The sequence below is a fragment of the Culex quinquefasciatus genome, chromosome 2 (assembly GCF_015732765.1).
Source record: "Culex quinquefasciatus strain JHB chromosome 2, VPISU_Cqui_1.0_pri_paternal, whole genome shotgun sequence".
NCBI lineage: Eukaryota > Metazoa > Arthropoda > Insecta > Diptera > Culicidae > Culex > Culex quinquefasciatus.
In genome coordinates, this window is record NC_051862.1 from 54,662,503 (window position 1) to 54,690,032 (window position 27,530).

The 27,530-nt window shown below is 35.7% G+C and overlaps 1 protein-coding gene across 2 annotated transcripts in view; it reads right to left on the minus strand.

The window, feature by feature from the left end:
* The window catches only part of LOC6051367, a 170,572-nt gene that overhangs the window by 24,914 nt on the left and 118,128 nt on the right, over positions 1 to 27,530 (minus strand). The gene's annotated exons all lie outside the window — the stretch shown is intronic.

The window sequence follows — 27,530 nt, forward strand, 5'->3', positions numbered from 1 at the left end:
ATTTTTGTAAATGAGCAATTCCAGCTCAAATCAGGATTTTTTCTGATACTTTTGTACCCGACCCTCTCCGATTTCAATGAAACTTTGTAGACATGTTATCCTAGGCCTATATAAGCCATTTTTGTGCATATGGAGCAAATAGTACTCGAGAATAATATTTGAGAAGGGCGTAAGGTATTTAAATATTTTTTGTATTCTGTAATTTAAAAATTACTGTATCTCGAAGCCGTTGCGTCGTACCAAAAAGTGGTCAAAGACAAACTTGTAGGAAATTGGACGGGCTTTCTGAAAAAAAAACACTGAAAAAAATAAAATACACGGCACATCTATGAGATTTTTTGATTTTTAAGTCTAAAAGTTAAATTTAAAGGTGATGTCACGATTTTTTTTCGTTCAAAATTTTTGAGGAAATAGCCTAAGATGTTACCAAAAGACTGACGAAAAATGCAGGATGGTTTGTCTCTCCTAAAAAATACAAAAATCATTTACTAAAACTGTTTTTCTTAAGTGGTCTAAACGTCAACATTTTTGAAAACCGGTAGTGAGAATCGATTCTCCAGACAATTTTACATAAATGTCTCGATATTGACCATTTTCCTATGTCCAATCCTTGGGAAGATACAGCGGTTTTAAAAATAAAAATGTTGAAAAAACGTCATTTTTGGTGGCTTTCGGCAATTTCTATAAGACTTGGGTTTTCAGTCTCGTAAATATGTTTACCGGAAAGCTCGTCCAATTTCCCATAAGTTTGCCTTTGACAGCATTTCAATTGGATGTAAGGGCTTACAGATGTAAGCTTAATTACATTGCTTATAACTGAAAATAGAATATTTTTTTCAGTGTGGTAGAAACCAGGATTGTAAATTTGATTACGTCAATATAAAAACGATATAAATCAAAAAGCTGTCAAAGGCAAACTTATGGGAAATTGGACGAGCTTTCCGGTAAAAAAAATTGCGAGACTGAAAAACCAAGTCTGTCATATAGAAATTGCCAAAAACCACAAAAATCCCGTCTTTTCAACATTTTTATTTTGAAAACCGCTGTATCTTCCCAAGGATTGGACTTAGGACAATGGTCAATATCGAGACTTTTATGTAAAATTGTCTGGAGAATCGATTCCCACTACCGGTTTTCAAAAATTTTGACGTTTAGACCGCTTTTCAAAAAAAACAGTTTTAGTAAATGATTTTTGTATTTTTTAAGGAGAGACATACCATCCTGCATTTTTCGTCAGTCTTTTGATAACATCTTAGGCTATCTCCTCAAAAATTTTGAACGAAAAAAAATCGTGACATCACCTTTAAATTTTAAGTTTTAGACTCAAAAATCAAAATATCTCATAGATGTAGATGTTTCAGTGTATTTTTTTCAAAAAGTCTGTCCAATTTCCTACAAGTTTGTTTTTGACCACTTTTTGATACGATGCAACGGCTTCGAGATACAGTAATTTTTAAATTGCAAAATACTAAAATATTTAAATAACTTACGCCCTTCTCAAATGTTATTCTCGAGTACTATTTGCTCCATATGCACAAAAATGGCTTATATAGGCCTAGGATAACATGTCTACAAAGTTTCATTGAATTTTAATTTTATATCTAGGCGAAAATTATATAATTCTGGTTGGTGCGAAAACATATAAGCTGATATTATTGATGAGATATTTTTTCCCTTCAATTTTTCAAGATCAGCAAATTACATAAATTGGGTCACAGAACTTGAATTTGATGTTAAGGTGAAGCCGTCAATCATTTTCAAAGAAAAATATTATTACTCTAAAATGCGCTTTATTTCATTTAATTTTACGAATTTTTGCACCAAAATTAATAAACATACGCCGGTTGTACCGATCCAGTCCTCATGTTTAAGAAAAATCGGAGTGGAATCAATTTAAGCAATTCGCTTTATTTTAATCAATTGTTGCGCAAATGAAATTATTTCTATATTACACATTTACACTCATAGTTACACCAAGAGAAATTAAATCAAACAAAAAACACGTTTTGTTAAGCTTGTGCATTGTTCCGAAATTTGTTTGAATTTGATTTGTGATAAAAAAAAATGTATAGAGTAGAAGAACATACAAGAGTGATAAAACGGCCTCTGAAGAAATTCTCATTGACAAGTTGTCGCACTTGCAGGGTGTGTCCAGATAACACAATCGGATGGCCACTGAGCATTTTTTTTACGAAATCGGACTATTCTAATTTAAATTTTTGTATTTTTTAATCTGGCTCTTTTTTTTAATTTTCAGATATGTTTTAGGGAAAATTGCAGAAAAATTGATATTTTCTAATAAGAGCGTCCAATTTCTCGGGGATACCAATGTCCCGGGAAGCTGGAAATTTTAAATCAATTTTCCGGGCCTTCATTGGTTATAATTTTCGATTTCATGATATTTGATATGTCACACGAAAGGACTTTTCCTATACTCACTACACTTCCTCCGGTCTCCGGTAACCGGTTCCGGAGTGGTCCGATCGGGTCAAAGGACACCGGCATGATAATAGCTGATTAATGAGTTTCATTTCACTAAATTTGATAAGCAACATGTCGACTTTTGAATATCACAATCATCGGAACCATTTGCGTGGTACCATGGAATCGGTTCCGGAGTGGCCACAGATGCCCTGAACTGACCCAAGGTAGTCAGTGTACCTATGTACTACAAACAACGTTTCATAACATTGGCTCAAATGTCGATTGAATGACAAAAGCCTTAAAAAACATGCTTGACGGACGTTCCGGGTTGCCGGAACCGGTGGTAACTTTGGACAAATAACCTCACCGGGAACTCATAGTCACTGTAAAATGCAACTGAAAGTAACCCGCTAGATGTTACCATTTGGGAGATACAGGCCCTCAAAGTCGGGGCCTCAGAAGGATTAACGCGTTGATTAACGTCGTTAATTAACGACGTTAATTAACGTGCTCCGTTCACGTTCTCGTTAAGATCAACGTAGGCTCCGTTCGCGTTCACGTTTTAACGATTCCGTTAAGTTAAACGTCAATAATTTAAATGTTTAACAGCACTGGAAAGAACATTAAAAAATTGAATTAAAAATTTCTTGAAAAATCATTATTTGTTTATCAGTGTGAAATAAAAATAATACACGAAATTGCTGAAACAAGGGCACCCCTGCAATCAAAACACCATTAACTGGCTATTTCTGTTCGGTCATTGTTTCATTTTTTAACGTTTAAACAATGTTGCTCCAACTAACCACAATAGGTCTAATCAATCGCACAATGTCATGTGAAAATTACCCTGCTTGACTAAATGGGTTGATTGTTTTTCAAATTAGAGCAAAGGTTATTCTTCCAGTACATTTCCCTGCTGTTTGACGATTAACGAGTCTGATTATGATTGTTTGATCCCAGATTGCCGAAAGATAAATACCGTATCAGAAAATGTCAAAATTTCCCTCCTGCCACTGACAGCGCAAATTTCCCTAGTGCGACAGAGTGCCGTGAGCACTTTCTAATGGGAAAATAAACGTCCTCCGGTTCCGCCGCCAAGCACACGAAACATCCTGGGGGGAGCCGAGAAGTGGACTCCAAATGTAGCATAATGGACCCAGACCATTGCGCTGCCCGTGTTTCCGTCACATCGTCGTCGTCGTCGTCGCCACCACCCCAGCGGGATGTCCCCATTTGGACTAAAGTGACCGCTTAAAGTTTACCTCCCCCACGACGACCTCCTCTTCACGACGACGCAAGTGCACACGCAACTCCGCCAAACTGCGTTTCTTCTGCCTCGGGGTAGCGTGCGTCGTATATTTTCCGGCCACTTTCCGTCCTTTTCTTGAGCTTGCACTTTGGCTGTTTTGGCCGGAAGACACACAAAGTTCTACTCCCCGAGGGGAGGGGGAATCAGTTCCTGCAGGATCAGCGCGAAGTGCAGCAAAGTGCACGCTGAATAAATTTCCCGAACGCTCGAGAAGTTGGAGACGCGGAGGAGAAAGGCTTTTTATGCAGTGCAAACAGTGCTGGTTCTTGGGCGATGCGATGCGGCCTTGTAACCGACGCAGCAGTATAGTTGGCAGTTATCCTGGCACTGACTGACACCGTGCTATAGTTATTAGGCTTCGGATAGACGGGCCAGATCCTCCGGGATGCACTCTCGGTGTATCCTCCTGAGTTGGGGTTGGCGCTCGAGGGAAGAGTGCACACAGGTTATGAAGTCGTCCCGCGCGCCGCCTTGAGCTGTCAGGGAGTTCACTTTGTAAGAATCTCGGTTTTGATCCAGCCCTCGCACCAACCCCGAACCTATGATGTTTGGGCGAGGGAAAAGCCTCTGCGTTGCAATTTCAATGAGTGCTTTCGTATGACGCAGCGGTGTTTTTTAGGGGTGATAGAGAAAATTCACTATTGAAAACAATAACACTGAGCTACACACTTCAACATTTTTTGGGGGCCATCCCTATGACCAAAGATTGAAAGGTAATCCACATCTCAGCCTAGGATAGTAACTTCACACAAGTAATGCTTAAACGAAATTCCCGAAAAAAATTTTTCAAAAATTTGAGAAAATTTTACAACATAAATGCCCAAGAGACAATATTTTCAGAAATAGTCTCTGACTCGTTTTGTTATAATATTTACGTAAGCTTAGCTTATTTATTATCCAGGTTTCTATCACACTGAAAAAAAAATTCTATTTTCAGTTATGAGCAATGTAATAAAGCTTATAACTCTAAACCCATACATCCAATTGAAATGCTGTCAAAAGCAAACTTATGGGAAATTTGACGAGTTTTCCGGCAAAAATATTTTCGAGACTGAAAAATCAAGTCTGTCATATAGAAATTGCCATCAAAACCACCATAAACCTTTTTTTTTCAACATTTTTATTTTTAAAACCGCTGTTACTTCACAAGGATTAAACTTAGGAAAATGGTTAATATGGAGACTTTTATGTAATTTTTTTTGGAGAATCGATTCCCGCATTCGGTTTTTGAAAATTTTGACGATTAGAGCGCTTTGCAAAAAACGGTTTCAGTAAATGATTTTAGTTTTTTTTTTCAGGTGAGTTGCTTAATCCTGCATTTTTTGTGAGTCTTTTTGTAACATCTTAGGCTATTTTCACAAAAATTTTGAACGAAAAAAAATTGTGGGCTCACCTGCGAATTTGACTTCTAAACATAAAAATCAAAAGATCTCAAAGAAGTGGCGTGCTTTTTTCTTTCAGTGTATTTTTTTCGGAAAGTCCGTCAAATTTTCTACAAGTTTGTCCTTGACCACTTTTTGATACGACGCAACGGCTTCGAAATACAGTAATTTTTATATTACGAAATACAAAAATATTTAAAACACTTACGCCCTTCTCAAATGTCATTATCGAGTCAAACTGGCTCCATATTCACAGAAATAGCTTATATAAGCGTAGGATAACATGTCTACAAAGTTTCATTGAAATCGGAGAGGGTCGAGAAAAAAGTACCCAAAAAATTCCTGTTTTTGGCTGGAACTGCTATATTTCAAGATTTTAAAACCAAGCTTAACATTTTTCGTCAATAAAGTGTTTGACCCCTTTTAAAATGTAAAGATTGGTTCTAATGTCTATAATGCCTTAACATTATTTCATACTCAAAATTTCTTAAATTTTGTGAAGCACACACACGACACCCCTATTGCCTCTATGGTGCCCTACCGGTAGTGAAAGGAATCCTATTGTACGTGCGCACCTTACCCCCCAACCCCCAATTCCCCATACAACGTGTCTCGTCTAGAATTTTTCAATTGGTGGCGCGCAGCCTTCAAGAGGGGGAAACGTAGATTACGTTCTGCTCTACACGTCGTCGTACCTTCCGTATGTCGTCCAGGAGTGGCGGCGGCGATGATGACGATGATGTGCGGCTCTGGTTTGTGCTCTGGCTACACATCAAACAAAGTGTATGAATAATTTTCATCTATGTCATGAATATTCATTGAAACAATATCTGACCTTTCCTTTTCACGTCCATGTTTACTTTCATCATCTAGGGAGGAGGAGGAGGAAAACTTGAAGCTGTTGTGGGACGAAACAAGAAATGCACGTGGCCGTACCACCCATGGCCAAAGCTGGGTGCATTTTCGTTTTTGTGTGTTTTCCGGCCATTTGAAAGAACGCACACATACACTGGCAAACTACTTTGCCTGCCGCACTTGCCTTACTTTGTGTGTGCTGTAGATCCTGGGGAGATTTTCCCACCGATGCGATGAATAGTGCCACGTGCAGGAGGGTTATCCGTGTGCTTCGCCTTAAAGTTTTCCCCACAATCATTTCACATTCCGGTTCACTTGTCGTGTCACTTTGAAGTAAGTTCTATTTATGTGACATCTTAATCGGGCGAGATGACTTAGGTGCTTTTGCTTATTGACTGATGCAGTTTTTGTATGGGGCATCCATTGTTAGCCGATCCCATCTCCACCGCACACCAGGAATAAGGATAGGGATTTGGAAGACGGGAAGTGTTGATGCTTTGCTTTTTAAGAGGATAAGGGAAAATCTCCAGAGTATGTCCAAATAAACTTTGCTTGGAGTTGGACGATTACTTTGTGGGGCCTTCTCTATAACCAAACAGTCATTTTGTGTAATTGTGCTAAAAAGTGTCCACGTGGTTTATGGACGGTCCCTGATGACTATTCAGAAAATTGGGTACACGGTTTTTTGGCGGATTTTTAATTAATTTTAAAATATATTTTAACTCTTGCCAAATGTTTAAAAAAATCAAATTTTAAAATGCGCTTCGTAAATACAGTTCAATAAACTTCCACAAATTGACATGCCAATGATCTCACGGCCATCATTCGCTAATTAGAATTGATAAGAAAAGCCCAACTCTAGAGCTGCACAGAACGGGTAGTCGCCAAGGCCTGACATCAAAGGCTTCTCCCCCCCTCGCCGTCCATGAATAAAACGCTGCTTGCTCGTTAATAAGGCTTCCCTAATTGCAACGTATGGATGATATGTGCCATGCCACCACCCCCAGCGGAAACAACTGCCTGTACGGGTGGTTGCAGAACTCCCGTTGATGGTGTTCCCGCGCTCGCGCTAATTAGAGGCCTCGCCAATGCAAATCGATGCTATCGAGGTTGGCACCGAACCTGACTATTTGTACTGATGAAGAGCTACGGGCGCGCGCGCGGTTTGTCGTCGCATAAATTATAGAGTCGAAATTTTTGCGAATTATGCTCACTCTAGTTATAAATCACGGTATTTGCACATCTTGGTGGTTTCCCCCAATTCCAACCCTTATTGTTGCCGGTATCAGCTACGAGAAGGTGGATCCGCCGAGAACATCCTGAAATCTCCGGAAGAAGGTATTGATTGCAAAAATTAGCATACCACACATGGAGACCAATTACCATATCCCGGCGTTGAAGTCGGTGAAAAGCTTGGGTTTTTCTGCTTAAACCGAAGGCAAACAAGATGCAAATGCATGCAGCAGAATCCACCGTTACCGTTGAAGGGATACCCTCTCTAGGAGAGAAGCTTTCACGTTCTTCTCCAACGTGGGCGACTGTACAATGGAACAGCGAACCTGCTTTACCACCTTTGTCGTGTTAGAACCTGCTGTGCGATGTTTTGCAGAAGGGTTTTCCCATTTACTATCCCTTACAACTTTTTCACTTTGAAGTTTTGAAAGCATATTGTTTCATTTGACTAGCGAAACAGCGTTGGTAAAGTAAGCTAAACTGCTGAATAACTTGTATTTTTTTCTGGCGCCACAACATCGAAGCTCGGATGGCACGTCGTCAGTTATTGCTATGTTTGCTTAAGAATATCTATTTTTCTGAGGGCCATACTTGTTTGTAGTCATTCGCAACTTCTGAACACAGTTAAGACAAAATTGTCACTCTACAAAATATATTTTTTCGTAACAAGTGGTAAATCTGCCTTAAATGTAGATTTGACTTGAAAAAAAGATACATATTTCTCATAAGCTTCCCGCAGCACATGACAGCTTTCGAGACCAAGTCTGGCTGCCTTTTCTGAGTCGTTTCCATTAGTACAGATTTGCTGAAATGTTGCAGCAGCAGCCTTCCTCATGTACCATACATAGTAAGTACCGTATGTAAAAGAACCCATCAGCCCGGGTTATTGCAGAGTGGAAAACCTATATGCCACTGCTGAAAAGTACCTACATGAAGCGTCCCCGTAATGGGTATGCATGAGAAGGAGACGACGACGACGAATGCGACGTCGCTTTTCATTATTTATAATTAAATAAAAGATTGAAGTTTAATTTCCAAGACATTATTTATGTGAAAATAAGCACCCCAGCAGCAGCAACGACGACGTCGAGTATCTGACAGGCTGGGGAATGCGATATGGTCCTGGCCGGTTGGTACAACTTTGCAGAAGTAGCAGCAGCGGCAGCCGCTATGGGAGAAATAATGTTCCATTCACTGGCTAAGTGTCATGAGCAGACACTCAACGAGGCAGGATTTGGATGCACTTATGGTAACGATACATTTTGGTTTGCGTTCAGGCAGCCGTGATGTAAGGTCTGCCCTGAGCAGTTACATATCCTTTTTGGAAGAAGAATCAGTTTTGAAGAAACGATTTAAAAAGTGTATTTTTTTTTTCAGGAAACACAACTCGATATTTTTGAAGTTGATTTCATTTCACGCTAAAATCGACAGAATTTAATTTAAGTGAATTCCCTGCCAATAAATAAAATTGTAAATTCCTGGTATAAATGCTATAGCTTCTATACCAGGAATTTTCAATTTTATTTATTGGCAGGGAATTCACTAAAATTCAATTCTGTCGATTGGAGCATCAACTTCAAAAAATGTCGAGTTGTGTAAGTCTACAGTTTTTTAAGATCCACAAATTTCTTTGAAAACTTTGAAAACTGATTCTATGAAGGAATAATTGATTTAGATTTTGTGGCCACCCTGTAACACTTTCAATCTTGCTGAATTCAATTCAACATACCTTGAGCAAACTGTCACTTTGACATCAAGCAACACAGTATGCATGTCAACGAGATAAACCGAAAGAAAAACAGTAAAACTCAGTAAAACAAACCAAAATTTAACCGAATAAACATTTGCGTTAAACCTCTACCAGCCAGACATAATAAAGCCGCCGCGGCACAATCCACAAATGAATAACCGGCGGCTATTTTGTGCGGCTTCCGGATGGCAAAACCAATGACCATTGGCCAACCACACCACGACCCAATAGATCTCCCTCCTCACCAGGAAGGGGTGAAGGGAGACCAAGCAAAAAAAAAAGCCAAATTAAATTTTATCAGCGTCACCAATTGCATACGATTGGGTCGCGAGCACAGTAACAAAAAAAAGTAAATTTACATGAAACGTATGTAACGCTAACTAGAAGAGAAACAAAAAATGCACCAAAATCACGATTGATTTCACAGTTAACTGAGGTGGAAAACTAACAGATAATTTTCCCCCGGTGTGTACCACCCACTTCTGTCAGTCAGCACTCGTCAACTTCACGGGGGTGTGGGTGATAGCGGCTGGGATATAAATGCGGATGAAACGTTCAATAATATAAAAGCACCAGCTGCCGCGTCAATAAAATGAATTGCAATTAAATCCTACCAATCAATTCGCCAGTACACACAGAAAGCGATAAAATCGAGCAGGCAAGCCATTCCAAGTATTTTCCCAACAGTCAGTGTGTATGTTTTTGTGCCGCTGTATTTGTGTTGCAGAAAAAGCGCGCCGGCCATTAGGGTTTCTTGGAACCGGATTGGAAACTGAGCTTTTTTCGTGCCAAATAATCATGGGGAATTGTAACAGTGTGAGCTGAGTTCTGGGAAGAAATTTCAATTAGCGTAAAGTTACACTTTTTGGAGTTTTTGTTGCAAGAATAAAGCTTGCAGATTGTCAAAGAATTCACATTGTGACTTCAAAAGCACCAAAAGATACACCAACTCACACTTGATCTTGATAAAAAAAAATTTCAACGAGGTTCATCGAGTTGGATAATTACGAAGTGTGCCATTTGAATTTGAATGGATTTTTAAAATACAAAAATAATATTTTAGGATCAAAAATGATTGGATTTTTTTTATCGACTTAGTGTCTTCGGCAAAGTAATAGGTATGGATAAGGACAACACTGAACAAAAAATAATACGGAGAACAAATTTTTTTTGTGATTTTTTATTTCATTTTTTGTCACTAAAACTTGATTTAAAAAAACACTTTTTTAAAAAAAATTCTGAATAATCTTATTTTAGAAAACACCAATTTTCCTGTTTTTAAATCTTTCCATCGGAATATCTCAGCAACTTAAGGTCGTATCAACAAAGTTCAAAAAAGCAAAATATATAGAGTCGGCTGAGAAACCTTTTAAATTATTTTTTTAAGTTGGCAAACGTGGTAATTAATTTGGAAAAAAATGAATAACTACAACTTAAAAAAAATACTCAAGAATGGCTATAACTTGAAAACGTTGCACTTTATCAAAATTTAACTTCAGTACTTTTTGATGGCAAATCAGATTTTACATCAAAAAATTAAGTTGAAAAATAATGCACATTCTGGAAATTTCTGAAAAGTTGGCATTTGATGTCCCCTAAAACATAAAAGAAAATAAAAAATAGTGTTTTTTGCAAATCAAGTTTTAGTGACAAAAAGTGAAATTAAAAATTACCAAAAAAAAATTACCGGGTATCATTATTTTTTTCAGTCTAGTCCTTATCAGCTGTCAAATTAATATGGAAAATTATATGGATAAACTTTGATGCAAAATGGCTTCTTCCTCTTAAGTCAATCATTCGTTAAATTTAAAACAATGAAGTAATACTTTTCAGCATTAAAATGGGTGCTAAAAAGTTGAACCTTTCAAGACTTGCATTAAAAAGCATTTTTTTCGATTCTGTTATTTTTGTAAAGAAAAATAGATCGTTTCGTCGTTCAAGAATTACAGGAAAAATTAGTAGTTTCACGACGGGATCGCAAAAATAAATAAATTAAATTCCACTTTCAACCTGATAAGAATCAGTAATGGAATCCCTAGTCCATCATCTTCACACACAAAAAAGTAACACAGTTTACATAGCTTCAGCGATAGCATAGATAGGGAAACAAGCTTTCCAAACCGTCCCGAACAGACGGTAATAACTAAATTCATGCCATTTCAATAACAAATACTGTTAAAATAACAAAAAGTGTTATGGAATATTCTTGTAAAATCCGTTTTTGCACAGGAAGTTAATAACAGTTTATGTTATTATACCAAAATTTGTTATTGGTCTGATATTGATTGAAAGCCAAAACAACTTTGGAATAACATTTTTTGTTATGGAAGAACACCGCCAACTGTTATTGGGATGATCGGATTAGTTGTTAAAATAACAAAAAATAATAACAAAGATTTGTTCGAAGAATAACTAAAAATGTTATTAGTCTGTTATTACAATAACAATCCAATAACAAAAAAATCATAACGACGAATAACAAATCTTGTTATAAATAACATAATATGTTATTGGCCTAGTATTTGCAAATATCAAAAAATGTTATTCCCAAGTTATTTCCGTCTGCTCGGGGTACATTCCATTGCTTTGCAGAATCACCTTTGGCCTCCACTTTCACGGTTTTTTTTCTTGCAACTACCTCCAGTTTCAGAGTTCCACCACTGCCCATGGATGGAAAAAGTTGCGGTGATTGCAAGGTAAAAGCTGTTTTTGATTGATTCGGTATCGACGAAACGACGCTGGGAATATGTGAGTTGTTTTTTTACCGTCTGGAAAATTTCGGCGATGGCAATCAAAGTTAGATTGCGAAGTAACCATCAAAGGGAATTGATATGAGAATTCTTAGGATTATTTTTCACTTGTAAGACAGTTTTGACTGTTTAAAAAATAATTGTTTTTTTAAAGATGGTGTTTCGTGCCAAGTTGCAAAAAATAACAACTTTGCCAATGAAGCACGAACCACTTTGAGTCGTCATTGTTCCCCTCAATTTGAGAAGTCGTTATGCTGTGTACGCAATCAAAACTGCAAGCTAAATGCGCAAACGAGTAATGTTGCGCTGCAGTGGGTGGCGTGGCACGATGCTGCAGCATAAATTTTCCTCAGTTTGTTCCAAGATTAAATTATAAATGGTAAAGTGAGTTATTACGGCCCGGATTACATCATTGACATGTTGTTAGGGACGAAAAATTATGGCCACTGCAGGCTCCTATACTAGCGCTGGCCTGTGACTGATAAAACTTCTCCACCCAGAGCTCACCATAAACTGCTTAAAAGGGATACTTTTTGTGCATAATTTTGTTCCAATTCAAAGCTGCTTATCATTTTTATCAAGTATCCATCCTCATCTCGCGCACGGTTTGCACGTGGGAGAAATTATAATTTTTTCCCTTCCAGCTAATGGCTCTTTAATTAATGGAACCGCACCGGATGATGGTAAATAAATAAAAAAAGAACGTACTCTCACTCCCCACCCCCCTTCAAACACAGCCCAGAATTGAGAGGCTTACTGACGGCAGCAATGAGTGGCAAGTAACTCATGCTTTTCAAGAGGAGCAAAAAAAATCACAAAACCGAAGGTTTTTTTTCTGTGAAAATTATTCAGATTTTAATTTATATCGAACGAAACATGCCAATTTCCCTCGCCAGGGGTGATGGGTCGGGCTCGTTTTAATTACAAAACGGAACATGCAAATGTGACTTTGGTGGAATTATCGAACGTTCGGGCACGTCAACAATTTGAGTTTTACGCTGCGGAATGCTTGCTGAGGGCCCCGTTATCTGCGAGAGCCGTCACCGGGAATCGATGAAATGGAAAATTAATTTATCAGTTTACAGAGTAAAGTGCACAATTGAACGAATGAGAAATGGGTTTACAGCATTCCATAAATGAAACATGTTCACCTTATTCATCAGAACTCCGTTTCCAAATATCAGAAAGATGAATTTTATTTTTTATAGAAATATCTAAACCCTCTACAACCCAACGGGTTTCATTTAAATTCTCGCCAAAAATATGTTTTCAATAAATATTTGGTCTTTAGAAAGCACTGGCAAGAAAAACTCTTGAATTTCAATGTAAAATCGAATTTGCAATCAAAAAGTACTTTTGTGAAATTTTGATTAAGTGCACCATTCCCAAGTTTTAGCCATTTATAGGTAACTTTTTTGAAAATAGTCGCAGTTATTCATGTTTTAAATATTTGCCCACTTTTGAAAAAAAAATATTAAAGGCTTAGAAAATTCTCTATATTTTGCTTTTTTAAACTTTGTTGATACGACTCTTAGTTGCTGAGATATCTCAGCAACTAATGGTCCGATTTACAATGTTTAAATAGAGAAAAAATCAAATCTAAATATAGATCAAATCAAATCTTGGCGTTCTCGAATGCAAGATTCCTACTCGAAACTAGGTGTCCAAAGGCTTGATTGTTGAGGCAATTGCAAACCTCTTTTTAAACCTTAGCTTCCATCCACCCCGGGATTCAAACTGACGACCTTTTGACTGTTAGTCCAACTGCCTACCAGCGACTTCACCGAGACAGGACCCAGGGAAACGACTCCTACACCTGGACTGAGCTATAGACCTAACCCTTTAGGTTAGACCGGGGCCAACATTTACGTCCCCATCCGACTGAAGGCGTGGCCAGAACATTCGTGAAATTTTCCGATCTTTTCGATCTTCAAAATTTTAAAATCAAGACTAACATTTCAAAAGGGCGTAATATTAAATGTTTGACCCTTTTGAAATGTGAAGCTTCACTTCAAATATTTGAAAATATTGTTTTTCGAAAAGATCGGAAAATTACACGAATGTTTCATATTTTAACATTGTAAATCGGACCATTAGTTGCTGAGATATCGACATTAAAAAATTGTGGGTTGTTTGGATGAGACTTAGAAAACATCAATTTTTCTGTTTTTAAAACTTTGAATGGCAATATCTCAGCAACTAAGGGTCGTATCAACAAAGTTCAAAAAAGTAAAATATAGAGAAGTTTCTCAGCTTTTCAAAAATATTTTTTCTGAAGTGGGCAAACATAAGCACTAATTAAAAAAATGAATGACGCAGTTCAAAAAAGTTACCTTAAAAATGGCTATAACTTGAAAACCACTTTATCAAAATTTCACTCAAGTACTTTTCGATTTTACATCGAAAAATTCAGTTGAAAATTTTTACGAATTTTGGAAAAAATAGTATTGATTCAAAAAATATTTTTTTCCCTATTCTGGAAATTCTAGAAAAATTGCCATTTGATGTCCCCTAAAACATATCAGAAAATAAAAAAAAATAGTGAGATAGTGTGACTGTAAAAATATGAAAAAAAAAAACTAGATAGAACAAAGGTTATAAAAGGAGGTGGTAGAGTAAGCCAAATACTCTCAGAAACAAACATAAACTAAACAAGATAAATGCAAATTAAAATACTACAATGAAACAAGAAAAATATAAAACAAGAAAAGTAAAGCTATGTCGAAAATAAAAAAATCAAGAAAAAATTGTTTTGTAAAGAGTTTACATTGAATTGTTTATTTAAACTATGTTATGTTACCTTGTCCCTGATAGTTGGATAAATACGACAAGTGTTTAATTAATCGAATTTTGCAATGAGTTGCATAAAACCATTTATTTTTTCTATTTTGCAAAACGTCCTTCGAATAGGAATAGGATATTTCTATAATTATTATTGCATCGAAATGTTAGAAATTATTTTCTATACAGTTTTTATTTTCGATACAAGTGCTGAAAAATTGAACTCTGAACACTCAACTGGATTCTGAAAAGGGAGCGTTCTTATATATTACGTAACGCAAAAATTTGGATTTTTAAACCCCCTCTCACCCCGCTCGTAATAAAATTTTAGTATTTTATTTTATTTTATTTTTGTATGGAGCGTAACACGGCATCCTTTTTTTTCCTTTGGGTGGAACGGTACGGATTCTTCATTAAATTAGTCATTTTTTTAAAAACATTTTCAAAATGATTGTTTTCGGAGAAGCTTTTCTGGGCATATTTTGCCAGTTTTCTAAAATTTCTCATTTGAAACCATTGCACAGTGGGCGGAAACCCACCTCTAATCCCATTAAATTGAAGCCGCTGTTTTTTTCTTCTGAAAAATAGTTTTTCTTATGTAAAAAAATCTCAGGAATCGATTGCCGCATAGCAAACCCACCGGAAATGACGGGAAAGGGCCCATTTTGCCCCATTTGTCCTAAAAATTGGAATTTTCTTGATTTTCACACTACAAGTTAACCATATTAACATTTATAGGATATCTATATACATATTTTGACGTAAAATTAGCAGGAGAATCGAATGGTGACATTGTTGAACCATTTGGAGTAACCCATTTTGCCCTATGGGCCCTTTTTGGCGAATTAAGTAGTTTTACTCCTTTTTATAGCATTTATCGCAGGAATTTCGTTAAATTATTTCTACTATGCGTGCAAAATCGGCAGAAGAATCAAATAATGCTTATTTAGGATTATTCATAATAACCCGTTTTACCCCATTAGCCATTTTTTCCAATTTTCCCTAATTAAATTTGTGTTTTGCGTATTATTTTCATAAACTAATCACTGTTATTTGTACAAAATGATCATGAGAACTGAAAGACACTGTTTTGGAATTATTTGAAACTTCCTATTTTACCCCATGCCCCCTTTTCAAAATATCTCATATAATTTGAATTGTTTTTCGAACAATTTGCAAAATTTGGTGAAAGATTAATTACTTAGTAACGCTTAAGATGACCAAGTGAATTAAATATTTATATTTTGGAATTGTTTGAAATAGCCCATTTTACCCTAATAGTCCTCTCATCATGCATAGGTAATTTAGTTCTCTTTAGAAGCTATTTTCGTACAATACTTATTGAATAATGACAATTATCTGTGTTTTATGGACAGAAGAATTGAACAAAGGAATTTTGAGATTACTTTGAACTGTAAATGATCAGTGCATCCTGCTCGTTCCCAATGTAAACATCTACAGCCTGAAAAATAATAAATACAAAAATCTTAATTCATAAACTTCTTTTAAACATAATATTAAGATGTGATGGAATGAAAACTTGATTAATTGATCTTCAGAACCTTAGTGGATCAACTCAAGCGATCTATTTATCAATCTTTAAAAATATATGTATTATAGCGATCACAGCAATTCAATCGATAAAATTTTAAGTGAATAAAAAATATATTTGGTTTTTTTGAATTAATAGAACCTTAATTTCATTGAAAAACTAAGGTGTAAATACAAAAGATTTTCAGTGAAATTTAATTATTTCAAACTGAGAAAAACATAATTTAACCATATAAATAGATAATGCAATGTTATTTTTAAAGGTTTTATTTAATTCTTCTATTTTTTTCGAAGAAATGATTGATAAATTATAGGACTTTTTTTTCAACATAAATCATGTTACTAATTGATGGATTTTCCAAGAATTTGCAAATCCTTGTACAGGTATACTCTATGTGTCAATATCGAAGGAAAATATGTATGAGGTTTTAGAATCAAATAATCAAGCTGTTTGAATTTACAAAACAATCAATCGATATAAAGAAATAATTAGATTTTTGACTTTAATTTAAATTAAAGTTAACTTAAATGTTATAGTGAAATATCTATTTGAATTGATGAAATATACTTAAAATTGTTCGCAAAAGATTTCACACTATTTTTTCAAAATAAAATATTTTATGTTTATTTTTAAACATAAATTTCTTTTTCAGTTATATTTTTTTCCTCGTTTTTTTTTGGAATATATACATATATATATTCAAAATTGTTAGCAAGATTCAATTTTTAATATGATTTGTTCTTCTTTTTTATATTTTGGAAGAATTATATTATGTTTAACATTTCTACTATGGTACCTTGTGGAACAGAGTTTTGATTCTGATAAAATTGCCTCATAAAAAGGATCAAATATCAGGCTAAATAATTATTTTATTTTTTTCACTTAAATTTTTAAAAATAAATTTATAAAGAAATTTTTACAATAAACGCTTAAAAAATAACACATTTGGAGTAAATAACTTTAAAAGCATATTCTTTTTTTTTTTAACAACCAATAAGATTTTATGTATTTAAAACAATTGTTTTTGATTTCTTTTCTGATTATCATTTCCATTCTTTCTTCTTGTTGACAATCTGCTTTTAAATAATAATGCAGGAATACAAGAATTAATCAAATACTGATTTCCAGAAACTTGTCAGTAATTGTTTCTTATTATTTTGCATTTAATTATTTAAGTTGTCTTAGAAGGAAATATTTATGAATTATTTTTTTTGAAGCACAAGAAAATAATGCCTTTTATTATCCGGTATACGGATATGACTGCTTGAGAAACCAATATTAAAAAAATAATAATATATTTAAAATTAATTAAGTTAGGAAATTTTGGGCTGAAAATTTATAGCAGATATGGAATAATTTTTGCTGGTGGACTTTTCTTATTTGCGAAAGTGAGGAGAGGTCAAACATGACAAAGCAAATCTCTCATAAACTTTTTTTGCAAATAATTTTTAATTGGGCATATTAATTTGGCTTATTGAAGAAAATTCTTAAAATTTTAGTGTTCTGATCTGAATTGCCTTCTTTAAAATATTTTCTTTGTAATTTTCAATACATTAAAAGGTGAGTATTTCACTATTGCTTTCGGATAAGACAGAAACTTAACATCAAAATAAGTTCTCTAATTTCAATTTATATGCTGTAAAATCTATTCTCCCTAATCAGACTGTAGTCCTGATTTGATTCAGGTGGTGGTGATGATTTATATGGAGATGAAAGAGAATTTAAAAAATGTTTTCATTTCTAAACATATTTTATATTTAACATTGACATTATCGTTATCATTATAAAATCCATGAATTATTTATTTCGAAAAACTTCAAAATTTTACTGAAAATAGAAGTCTATTCGACTTTCCTGCAGTTTACATCATATTCAGCATATTTGGTATCGATTAAAAAAAATTTAGATTTTTTTTTACATTTAGAAGACCAGTATCGCAATTTTTTTCTCGGACCAACAAAAATCGTCAATACATAGATATTTTGAAAACTATGATTGCAAAACAACAGGGCAGGTATAAAATGCTTTTTAAACACTTTTTTCATTCAAATGTCGAGAGACATACAATTAAAAAAAATGCGAAGGCCTTATTAATTTTTCAGCAAGATCAAACAGTTACAAACTGTTCATTCTGGTCAGGCTGTTGATGTTTACATTGGGAACGAGCAGGATGCACTGATCATTTACAGTTCAAAGTAATCTCAAAATTCCTTTGTTCAATTCTTCTGTCCATAAAACACAGATAATTGTCATTATTCAATAAGTATTGTACGCAAATAGCTTCTAAAGAGAACTAAATTGCCTATGCATGATGAGAGGACTATTAGGGTAAAATGGGCTATTTCAAACAATTCCAAAATATAAATATTTAATTCACTTGGTCATCTTAAGCGTTACTAAGTAATTAATCTTTCACCATATTTTGCAAATTGTTCGAAAAACAATTCAAATTATATGAGATGTTTTGAAAAGGGGGCATGGGGTAAAATAGGAAGTTTCAAATAATTCCAAAACAATGTCTTTCAGTTCTCATGATCATTTTGTACAAATAATAGTGATTAGTTTATGAAAATAATACGCAAAACACTTATAAATAAATTTAATTAGGGAAAATTAGAAAAAATGGCCCATGGGGTAAAACGGGTTATTATGAATAATCCTAAATAAGCATTATTTGATTCTTCTGCCGATTTTACACGCATAGTAGAAATAATTTTACGAAATTCCTACGATAAATGCTATAAAAAGGAGTAAAACTACTTAATTCGCCAAAAAGGGCCCATAGGGCAAAATGGGTTACTCCAAATGGTTCAAAGGTCACCATTCGATTATCCTGCTAATTTGACGTCAAAATATGTATATAGATATCCTATAAATGTTAATATGGTTAACTTGTAGAGTGAAAATCAAGAAAATTCCCATTTTTAGGACAAATGGGGCAAAATGGACCCTTTCCCGTCATTTCCGGTGGGTTTGCTATGCGGCAATCGATTCCTGAGATTTTTTTACATAAGAAAAACTATTTTTCAGAAGAAAAAAACAGCGGCTTCAATTTAATGGGATTAGAGGTGGGTTTCCGCCCACTGTCATTGTCAAAAATTGTCGGAAAATTGTTCAGTTCAACTCAATGTTTCAAACTTAACAATGAATCAAATATTCGATACATGCAACTCCCAAATCTATTTGAAACACGTCTATCCTCGAGCCATCAACCTTCGTCATCGCGCGCGGTGCGGGCTACCATCCGCCAAATTTCACCCGCGGGCTGTCAGTTCTTGTCCCGTGTCACCAATTCCAGGAGCTACACGGCGACGGCGCCCGACGCGTCGAAAGATGGCACATCCATAATAGATTTGCGTGCGCGGCGCGGTTTTGCACCCCACACAACCGTCTCCACTGTCAGACCGAAAGCTTCATTCGCAAACTGCCTGGCAGCGAAAAACGGCACAATGAACAGTCACACGTGCCGGACAGGAATGAGTGGATAAAAAAAGAGGAAAATCCAGAACGGGCGAAAAAGGGCTGTGTCAGGGCACATTTTCGATTTGCCAGATATTTTCCATAATAAACTCGTTGAATGAATCGCTTATTCCCTGACTCGTTCCATGTGCACCATGCATCGAACAAGCCTACGAGTTCGCTGCATGCAATTCCAACCGATTCCGAAATTAAAAAAAAAAACTCCAGAATCGAACCGAATGCAACATTTTCGGGCATCCAATCCAGGCCTCGGTCCGGGGATTCTTGGTGTGTCCCCTCGGTCGCCATCATACATACACACACACACGTGCATGTGGGCATAATTTCAGTTTTGCAGTAAAAGCCATTACTTCAATATGTGCAACCGGAATTCATTCGATTACATAAATAACGCATGCAAGCATGCATGCAAATATCAGCAAATGTTTAGCCATCGGGATATACGTGCCTGACAGCCTGCCTGCCTGTGCCTAGGCCACCCGATCGAACTTGCATGCTGCTGCTGCTGCTGCTGCACACGTGGAACCTACCCCCTCCGGTATGGGTTGGTACATAGCCTTGGCAGCACAGCATAGTTAGGAGAGTGCTGTGGAGAGTCGTCTACCGATAGCAGAGTCACCAGCAACGTCCCGGTACTGGGGGGTTGTCTGGATGTGACGTGGATGTAAACGCTTCATTTTCGTCAAGGTATGATACATTTGAGATCCCTGAACACGCTCCAATCTACAGAATTTATTTTGAATGAATTTCTGGTAAATGAATAAAATAATAATATTATATTACGTAGCATCGTAGCTTCTAAATGACCCCCTAAATGTTTGGTCGAATGCACTTGCCCTCAGGACCAGGACCAGGTTTCCAAAATAGGCCTAGAAGCAACCTACGGCACCTAGTGTCGCCCTTCGTCCGATTTTATTTGAATTCCAATAAAGAGAGCCGCTTGCTGATAAGGGTTTTCCCACCACACGCAAACACACACACACCCCCATATACAATGTCCAGGAGGCAATATTTATTTATACATGCGTTGCAATATACGCAGAAACACACCCACAGATACACACACACACCGTCCGGCCATAGACACGTGGACATCGTTTAATTTTCCCACAAGCTACTGTGGCTACTGCCGGGTTCCGGTCTGAGCCGTGTGTTGTGTGTGTGCTTGAGCCTCTCGGGGGTCGAGGAGGATCGATAAAGGCAAAACCACATACTCCCACACAAATAATCCACCCTTTCATCACCACCACCCACGTGTGCCCAAATTCGCCCTTCGATTAATAATGAATGATCCCACCACCTCTCCGACGACTCCAATTCTTGGGGACCACAAATCGACGATGACGGTCACACACACACGGTCTCCGGGAATGACCACAATTTATTTCTTTCTACTGTTCTAGCATCTCCAACAACAAGCTGAACTAAGGCTATGGGGAAGCAGTACTCCGCAACTGGCCAAGTACATAGACAGAACAGGGAAGGGTGTATTGTGCAAACGTGCAAAACTTGACGTAAAGACGTTCGGAACGAGGTGATAAATAAATCGAAGACGACGGCGACAGTAATAAGCCAAATGGAGCATCAAATATGTATTGTTTGAAAGTGCACCGCGGCGCTCCGTTTGGTCTGAATACAAAGTTTTTTTTTGTCTGGGTGTATTGATAAATTTCTCGGCGAATCGTGTCTTTAATAGGTTGCACGAGTTTTTGCTTTGCATTAAACATTACGGCTTGAAAAAGATCACATAAATGGAGAGTTCATGAATTTTATAAATGCTTTTGGTGATTTATTGAAAAAATAAAAGGCAATTTTATAAAGCAGACTTGTTTGATGAAAAACTGATCTTGATAATTATTTCATAAAAGTTATAAACCAAAAAAGTGAAGGTGAAGTTTTTTTCTGACAAAGAATTTGGAATGTGTGTGATAAAAATCTTATCGATCTCGGCTAGGAAATAGACACGCATCTTGGCGGAAAATAACATTCAAGCGTAATGATGTATTCAACTCCTTTTAAAACTCGATTATTCAACCCTCATCGTATTCATTTATCCAACTTGATAAACTTCATGGAATTATTGAACAACCCGTCGTGCTAAAAAACATCTTTTTGCAACATGTTGCATTGACTACTTTTAGGGTGACTCTCCGCCAACTCACACAGCAGTTGCCCCGACCTCTCTTCGATTTGCGTGAAACTTTGTCCTAAGAAATGACTTTTGTCCTAGATCACGAATCAGAGGTACCGTTTTTTTCATATCTCGTGACGGAGGGTCGGTACGACCCTTTCAATTTTTCAACATGCGAAAAAGGACATGTATTTCAATACATTTTAAAATTTCGTGTTTTTTCTAGCATTGCAGGGTAAATTTTTAAAGTGTAATAATTTTCTACAAAGTTGTAGAGGGGTTTGCTCATAACCATTACGATTTGACGCGATTTTACGATCATAAGTTCGGACTCGTGATCAGGGACAAAAGTTACCCCTTAGCACAAAGTTTCACGCAAATCGAAGAAGGGTCCCTTTGCCCGATTTCGTTTGAGTTGGTAGAGAATTACTCATTTCCGAAATTTCGCTTGATCACGTCTGATAATATTTTTAGAAAATATCTGAGATTTTTTTTTGTAATTCACTTTAGGTTGGACTAATGGTTAGTAAGATGCAGTTTTTGAAATAAAAGCAAACAGGAAAAATTATTGGCAAACAGGAAAAGGAATTGGGTCTCGTGGCGCAGGGGTAGCGGCTTCGGCTGCCGATCTCGATGATGCTATGAGACGCGGGTTCGATTCCCGCCTTATCCACTGAGCTTCTATCGGATGGTGAAGTAAAACGTCGGTCCCGGTTTCTCCTGTCTCGTCAGAGGCGCTGGAGCAGAAATCCCACGTTAGAGGAAGGCCATGCCCTGGGGGGCGTAGTGCCAATAGTTTCGTTTAGGAAAAATTATGGTTTCTCTATATCATCAAAATTGCGTCAATTTTTAAAGAAACGCTCAAAAGATGGTATATTGTAATCGAAAACATATCCAAAAAACTCAATACTTATAACTTTGCTCAAGGTACCAAATCGATCAGAAAATTCGTTCACAAGATACAGATGTTTGAATAATCAGGGTGACCACTCAAATTCCATTTTCAAATTCCCGACTTTTTCCCGACTTTTTTCCAGACTTTTCCTAAATGCTCAAATAATAGGCATTTCTTATCTAAAGAATGATTTCAAACAAAAAACTTTCTATAAGAACAGTCAATATTAACCAGCGAAAAATCACAATGATTTAAAAAATTCCAAATGTAGGCATTTTTTGTAAATACAAAAACTAAACAATAAACTTCAAAAATTGAATTTCATCATTATGATTCAGAAACAAAAGCAATTAGTCATTGAAAAAATAATCGAAAGTTCAACAATACTTATAACTTCCATGTTATTTTTTAAATTGGCAAACGTGTAGTTCTTGATACTTCGTTTCAACTGAAAATGACAAAGAGTTAAAGATAACTGAACTAAAAATAGCGTTCCTATTTTTTCAAAACTTCATCATCATTTTAAATCAAAGAATGATTGAAACATAATTGCTGTTATTATTCATTCAAAGGATTTAGAAAAATGTCAAGTAATTCATAAAATTTAATTTTAATTTTGTAATTTTTGATATAAAATTTTCTAATCAATTTTAATATATCTAGTGGTCAGTATTTAGCTGTATTTTTTTCAATGAAAATTAAGTTTGATATGGTTTTATGTTTTCCCACTTATTTTTAAGCAAAATAATTGAAGAAACAATTTTTTTTAACAATTTTGCAATAACTAAAAATTTCTTGGATTATTTTTTTTGCAATTTCAATATTTTCTTTATGTTTCCAAAGTTTTTCAATTTTGGATTTTATTCGATGTTTAGGTTTTCCGAAAACTGAAAATCAAGCTTATCTATGGTAGGTAATTTACCCATACTCACAAAAGAAGTTCAAGGGCAACACTTGGGAAAACAAAATATTTTAAATTACTAAATAAATTTAGTTATACAAATAAAAATATTCACAAAAAAACCCATTGCCAAAACTCAAGTTGGAATCTGTTACCAAATACTTTTTGACAAAAAATCACAAATTCCCGACTTTTTCCCGATTTTTGGCGGATTTTGACGAATTCCCGACTTTTTCTCGACTTTCCCGATTTCCCGACTTGAGTGGCCACCCTGTTGAATATCTTGGTAGACTATTTCTATGAACCGCTGCCTGAATCGAATGGACGGTGGCCTTGTAAGACGGGCTAATGATGCAAGGTTTACATAATGTTTCAGCTAAATCCAAAAATAAAAAAAATAAATCTTAAAAATTAAACATTGCTCTTTGGAAAAATTTTAGATTGCTGCGTTAACCCTGTACTACCCAATTTTTTCAATTTTTTTTTCTATTTTTCCCGTGTTCAGGAGGTAATTTTGAGCAACTTTTGTTCTACAAAAAACTTAACTTCTCATGTTTTTTTTTATATATTTCTTGTTTTATTTTAGTGATCAGTGCATAATTGGCAAAGGGAGCGCGTGGTCGTAAAAAAAATTCGGAGTGAAAATGATTTTTTTTTGTGTTTGCCTTTTGTTTCGCATTTTTGTCGTGTATTGTGTGCTGCGAGGAGAAAATTACTCTCTGCATTTTCAGCGTCATCAGTGCATAATTGACAAAGAGAGCGCGTGGTCGTAAAAAATATTCGGTGTGAAAAGTGATTTCTTTTGTGATTTTCAAAGCCCTTCCTATATCATCGTTGATCGGAAGGCACGGCGTCGGGTGGATTGTGTTTAAATTTTTCGAATAAGGTTTTATTTTTTGCGGTGCAAAAGCCATTTCTATATACAGAACGAAAGACACACTGACAATTTGGATCGTTGAGTTAATAGTGGAGCAAAATTACTTGTGTGTGAGTGAGTTTGTGTGTTAACCAGATAGACCTTCCAACCCTAAAATTTTCTAAAATTTAAAGAGTTCTTCTTTCCAATGTTTTTGAAAGATCAAAAATTGATTAAAAAATTGATTTTTCCGATCGAAGGTTAACCCTCTACCTCTAGTTGGGACTTAGAATTCTCCTCTGAGAGTTTTTTAAAGAAACTTTCATTCGCGTGTTTTATCGTTATTTTTCCTCTAAAAATAAACATGAATGGAAATCCCAAACTGCTGGTGGCGCTACACGGTCGTGAAATTCACACGTTTTGTCACTGCGTAAGGTATTCGCCCCATAATTGGGCAAACATTTTTGCTCCACCGTTTCAACCATAGGAAAAGTTCAAACAAGGATGAATCCTCGCTTCCCAGAACTTGTCTACCTTTTGCCAAAACTTTTCACTGACGTCGTTGTCGTCATGACAGCGTCTCGATTGTTCTCGCCGAACAATACACGGTCGGGTGTATATACTACAAGCGAAAACCGACAGCTTTGCGAATTTTTCTTTTCAAAGCTCGTCGTCGCATCTCAAGTTTGCAGCAGCGACGAACTTTTCTTTGTGCGCCACCTCAAGTTGCTGGCTGCTGGCTGTTGCTACTTTTTCGAATCATGTCCCGGTGAATAGAATAACAGCACATTTTCCACGAAAATAATTTCGTATTGTTATTTTTCCTCTTATACATTTGCGAGGCGCCGGAATAACGACACTTTGCTCCGTGCCGTAAGAGCAGTAGCAGGCAGTGTTTGTTCGTTTTGCCACGTGATCCAGCGCGGGTGCGAATTTGGATGCCACGTGGGAGGGAACTCATCGGGTGCCCGTCGTCCCCGCCGGCTCTCACAATTCTGCAAATAGCAGTTTGTTTTTGGTGTTTTTTCGGTAAGGTTATTTTTCCTCTGATGGAAAACCCATCTTCCGGTTGTTGAAGTGGAAGGTATGTTTCCCAGCTCTTTTTACTGCTAAAGAACAATTACCCCATCAACAACTTTCCACTTGAGGAGAGCACACCGCGTTAAACCCGCTCTGGGTAATAGCGCCCGAGAGGGGGAGGGACGGTTGAGATTTTTACTGGACATTAAAACGATTACTTTCGTAAATGAACTCGTTACACTTGGATTGGTCTTTTGAAACATGAACTTTTGTTGTGCACGTGCCTGATGTGAACGGAGCTTGGGGGCTTTTGTTGGGCTGAAGTCTAGACGGCAGAGGTTCTCACTTTTTTGTACCCAAAGGGGAGGACTGACAATAAGAATTGAGTGAATGTAATATACTTGAGCAATTGTCTACGAAATCGGACTTTTTCTTATTTTATTTTTTTATTTTTTTATCCGACTGAAACTTTTTTGGTGCCTTCGGTTTTCGGTATGTTTTGCATCATTAGCTTGTCCATATAATTTTCCATACAAGTTTGAAAATCGAACTATCCGGTATATTGTGAGTTGAAAAATAAGGCCTTATGAGAAAAACTTATTTTACATGAAACTTAAACCTCTACAACCTAACCCCGCCTTTAGGCGGGCTTCGATCTGAAAAATCACTGAAAATCCAAATTCAACCAATTGATCTTAAAAAAGCATTATAAAGAAGAACTCTTTAAATTTTAGAAAATTTAAAGTTTGGCAGTTTGACTTGATGTATTTGACTTTGCCAATATTAAAAAAAATGTAATTTTTGAGGCAAGTTAGGCTGCGTTTTTAACTAATATTTGCTGTATTTTAAGTAAAAAGAAGTATGCAGTAATTTTTGTAGTGTCCTCTACGCTTTTTTTGCAATTTAAATGATAATAGTGCCATTATATAGCAGAAAATGTGAAAAACAAGCAATGTTTTTGGTCATTTATTCAATATATTTGAATTGAAAAAAAAAAACATTCTACTAAAATTTTAGTCGTGATAAAATTTCCTCCAAAAAATGTTACGTCATTTGTGGATGAAGAATGATAAAAACTGGTTAAAAAAATGTCATGTCCTTCTCGATTACAAATTTGAGAATGCGTCTAAAATCGAATTTAACATTTTGAAGTGTTGGTCTTGAATTTTGCCCACGAAAAAAATTGTGAACTTTTTCTTTAAAAAACACGTTTTGTAAGACGAAAAAATTAGTTCCCCCGTTTATATCAATGAAATAAACATTTAAAGGGTTGATAACAAATGTGTTTACGTATATTCAACAATTTTTATTGATTTTGACAGACTTTCTTGCCAAATAGTAATAATTACTATCTTTTGTAAATTTACAGTTTTCTCATATAGTAATCAAACAAATATTGGAAAGTTGTACACCAAGAACATTTTTTCACATCCGAATCCGGCATAACTTGAAAAAAAAAAGATTTTGAAGGTGAAAACACATTTTTCAAAAAATCATAAGCTTAATCTACCTGTTCATAGGTGGCGACATGTCTGGAGTTTTTTTTGAAAAGGACCAATAAACCAAATTTTCAGTTTTTGCTTTTTGGGTGTTTTTCAATACCCCTGACTCAAGGCGGTTCTAAAAACACCCAAAAAGCAAAAACTGGAAATTTGGTTTATTGGACCTTTTCAAAAAAAACTCCAGATGTGTCTTTTAGCTTTGCTGCAAAAGTTCTATTCGGCAAAATGTTTGGCATTTCTAAGGATTCAAAGCGGGTTTTTTTGTCCCCTAAAATATATCGAAAAGCTTTAAAAATTAAAAAATACGGATTTTAGGAAATTAAAATTTTATGAAAAAGGTTAGTAAAACAAAAATCGGCAAAAAAAAATCCGCGCACCAATTTTCATCAATACCTACAACTTTGCCCAAGACACAAAACTGATAAAAAAAAATTTCGAATATTTTGTTTTTTTTTCAATGTCACCCTAAATACGATATTTTGGAACAACAATTTTCAAAAGACATTACAAATTTAAATTTTTATACAAATTTAAATTTTAATATAAATTTGCTTGGACTTTTTTTTTCTTTAAAATAGATAAAAAAGTGTTTTCTTGTAATTCAAGCTTCAATTTATGCGTAATTGATATATGCATTTTTTGTTGAAATAAGATATCATATTTTTCAAACCCAAAATCAGCCCGCATTATCAGGTCAGTTTACTGGATA